Source organism: Phalaenopsis equestris, unplaced genomic scaffold, assembly GCF_001263595.1.
Source record: "Phalaenopsis equestris unplaced genomic scaffold, ASM126359v1 Scaffold000134, whole genome shotgun sequence".
NCBI lineage: Eukaryota > Viridiplantae > Streptophyta > Magnoliopsida > Asparagales > Orchidaceae > Phalaenopsis > Phalaenopsis equestris.
Window position 1 is genome coordinate 1,324,316 of NW_018164576.1, and position 3,947 is coordinate 1,328,262.

The 3,947-nt window shown below is 40.7% G+C and overlaps 1 protein-coding gene across 7 annotated transcripts in view; it reads left to right on the forward strand.

The window, feature by feature from the left end:
- The window catches only part of LOC110021343 (tRNA pseudouridine(38/39) synthase), an 81,378-nt gene that overhangs the window by 75,633 nt on the left and 1,798 nt on the right, over positions 1-3,947 (forward strand). The window lies entirely within an intron of this gene.

Genomic DNA, 3,947 nt, shown 5'->3' on the forward strand with positions numbered 1-3,947 from the left:
GAGCAGTCTATGGAGCTCGAGTGGTTCAGGAGCAGTCTATGTAGCTGAAGCGTTTGTGTCAAGATTTTGACACTTCTCACCTCTATCGGGGTGCAAGGGAGAGCTTTGCACAGATGATGATTTTGCAGTTTTAATCTGTCATTCTTTAATAGAGGTGAGAAGCTTTAATGCAGTTTTGTGTCATTCTTTAAAGTTTAATGGAGGACCACACAACATCTCACCTCTATCAAACTTTAATGCAGCTTCTCACCTCTATTAAACAGCATCTTCCCTTGGAGACTCACATCCCCTATGGACGCAGCCTTCTCCATGGAGGTAGTGTTGAAATAGGAGAATCTGGAACCTATGTAGTTGAAGTGTTTGTGTCAAGATTTTGATCACTTCTCACCTCTATCAAACTTTAATGATCCGGGGTGCAAGGGAGAGCATTGCACAGATGATGATTATGCAGTTTTTTGCTCATCTAAATTCGACCATTCCTCCTAGTCCGTGCAACGATTCCTTCACTGGATGAGGCCATTGTTGCTATGTTGCAAGAAGAGAGTCGCATGAGGCTACACTCTGTGCTAAGTGGGATTTCAAGCACACGATCAGCTTTGGCTGCCTCGAGCTCAGGTATGATATGGTGTTCAGAGGCAGACACGTAGGTGCTACAACTATGGAGAAGTGAGACACCTAAGCAAAGTTTGTCCAAAGCCACTCAAGGAGAGAGGGATCATCTCCACTCAAGGAGAGAGAGACAGATGATCTTGAACAGTTTAAAAGTTGTGGTAGTAATCGTGAGGTCCAAAGGGGTGGAAGAGGGGGCCACCGGATGAATCTAATGGTAGCGGAGAACGATGGAGAGACATGGATGGTCTTTATCGATGAGGATCACAAACTTTTAGAGATATTGAGGAGGAAACAGAGAGCGACCTGCGATGTGACTGAAGATGCATCCACCTTTTCATTATCCAAGGGTAATACTGCTACTTATGCCCACTCAGCCAAAGATACTCGTGGTACACATGCTTATACTTTTATATCCACCACAAGATCACTAGAATTGATAGTAGATTTTAGTGCATCTCGACATGTGACAAGTGTTGCTGGTGAGTTCTCTTCATATACTCACATAGCAGTTCTAGAGAGCATTCAGACCATCGATGGTACAACACATATGGTTGGTAATAATGCAGTGAGGTGTACCAGTTTTATGACTGAATATTTTGCATGCTTATTTCTTTTGAGTAAACCTTTTATCCATTAATTTCATTATACTCTAATTAAAATATGTTGTTTTTTTAATATTTCTAAGGTGATCTGATCGAAGACTTGGGACCGGCACGTGGCATAGTAGACTAGTACTTGGATAAATAGGGGATGGACGCAGCCTTGACATCCATGGAGGTAGTGTTGAAATAGGAGAATCTGGAAGGAGTGTGGAGGATGTGTTGCTGCTACATCACAAGCATATGGGATACTCTTCATTTAGTATGTTGAGTCGTTTGTATCCGTTTTTATATGAAAAGACAAATAAACAAAAACTTGTGCGTGATGTCTATCAATTTGGTGAGCACACTAGGAGTTCTTATGTTAGTACTGGTAATAGAAGTTCTTGTGTTTGTTTGGTGAACTTAGATATATGAGGACTTTTTCAACAACTCCAATGAATAATTACATATATTTTGTGACTTTCATTGATTGTTTTTCTCATGTTTCTTTTTATATCTGATGAGAAACAAAATTGACGTGCTTGCTTTAAAGATTTTCACAGGGCTATTCCTCAATATGGTGTAATAGTGAAGATATTGAGGTCTGATAACGGGATAGACTATGCCAGCAAAACGTTTGAGGAGTGCCTATCAGCCCAAGGGATACAGCATCAAACCATTGTCCATACACACCGACACAAAATGGAGTAGCAGAGGAAGAATAGACACCTTCTAGAGGTAATTCAGAAGCATGATGATTTCGATGAATGTCCCAAAGCATTTGTGGGGCAAACTATTTTAACAGCCGCTCAATTGATCAATAGAATGCTCTCAAGAGTGTTGGAGTGACAATCTTCTTGTGAATTGTTGAAAGGAGATAATGGTGGGATCCTCTCATTGAAGGCATTCAGTTGTGTATGTTTTGTGAAGGATAATAAATGTTCAATTCGGAAGCTAGATCCCAAAGTTGTGAAGTATATTTTTTGTGGTTTAATCTGTCATTCAGAAGGCGTATGTTTGTTGGAGCCTTATAGAGAAGATGTTGTTTGTGAGTTTGGATGTAACTTTTAGAGAATTCTAACCGTACTACACCTTGGAGGTTATCGCACCCTTTGGTGACTTGTCAGATGTTGGGGGTATGAGGCGAGAGTAGGAGAGTAGTATGGGAGAGCTAGATCCCAGAGTTGTGTAGTATATTTTTTGTGGGTTAATCTGCCATTCAGAGGAATATGCTTGTTGGAGTTTTATAGAGAAGAGATTGTTTGTGAGTATGGATGTAACTTTTAGAGAATTCTAACTGTATTACACCTTGGAGGTGACTGCACCCTTTGGTGACTTATCAAATGTTGGAGTTATGAGGCAAGAGTAGGAGAGTAGTGATGGGAGAGATTGGTATAGGTGGGAATGATGCCTTCTTCCATTGTGTGGGAAAGATCGACCGAGGAAGACTTGGAAAATGAGAAAAATGTGTCCGAAAGCTGTGGGACTCAAGAGGGTGTATATAAGGAGAAAAAAGGCAGAATGAGGGAACAATGTCTATTGTGCCACTCATGTCAACAAGTCTCTTGTCTCGATCTAACCCGACTCCTGAGACACCTACACCATCCACATCATAATTCGATTACACAGAGGATATGATTCCGTCTCTTCTCCTCCCACTCCCATAACTTTAAGGAGGACCTCTCGCAGCAATGTGGGTCATCCTCCTAATCGCTATTCTCCTGATCGTTTTGGTTTCTCACATGACATTGTTCAGCTTGTCTCATACTCTAACATATCACATTTACATGAAAAAAATATTTCATCTTTGGACATTGTCTCTATACCCAAGTGAGCATCCAAAGTAGTAGGGTGCAATGTTAGAGGAACCTGGTGCTCTCGATAAGAACAGGACGTGAGAACTTGTGTTGCTACCAGTAGTGAATGGCAGTTAGATGCGTATGTGTCTTCACAGTGAAGCAGACCTCAGAAGAAAAGATTGATCTCTACAAAGCAAGGGTATAGACTGACGTATGTCATCGATTATGATGAGACATTTGCACCATTGGCAAAGATGAGCACAATCAAGACACTTGTCTATTTAACTGTGAATGGTGGATGAAGTTTACATCAACTGGATGTGAAGAATGTGTTTCTTCATGGGGATCTGATCGAGATGTTCCCCTAGGCTTCGAAACAAACTAAATAGTGGCCAATGTATGTAGATTGAGAAAGTTACTGTATAGTTTGAAACAGTCTCTTCAAGCTTGATTTGATAGATTCAGAAAAATAATGATTGACATGGGTTATCAACAGATCAATGTTGATCACACAGTGTTCTTTCGACGACATGATGACCACATTACTATTCTTATTCTTTATGTGGATGATATGATTTTCGCTGGGATGATGAGGGATAGATTGTTCAGTTGAAGGCAAATTAGGGCAGAGAGTTTGAGGTGAAGGACCTAGAACAACTTAGATACTTCCTCGAAATTGAGGTGCCTCGTGGAGCAGAGGAGATTGTTCTATCTCGAAAGAAGTATGTGCTAGACTTGCTCAAAGCATATTGGGATACAACCTTGTAGTTTCACTAATTGATCAGAAGTGAATGTTGGCGCAAAGACAGGAGAGTCAGTTGATCGTGAGAGGTACTAGAGGTTGGTAGGTCATCTATTCTATTTGATTCACACTCGTTTTGACATATCATTTACAATAAGTGTGGTGAGTTGTTGTATGCATAATCCGAGGAAGGGTCACATGGATGCAGTATAT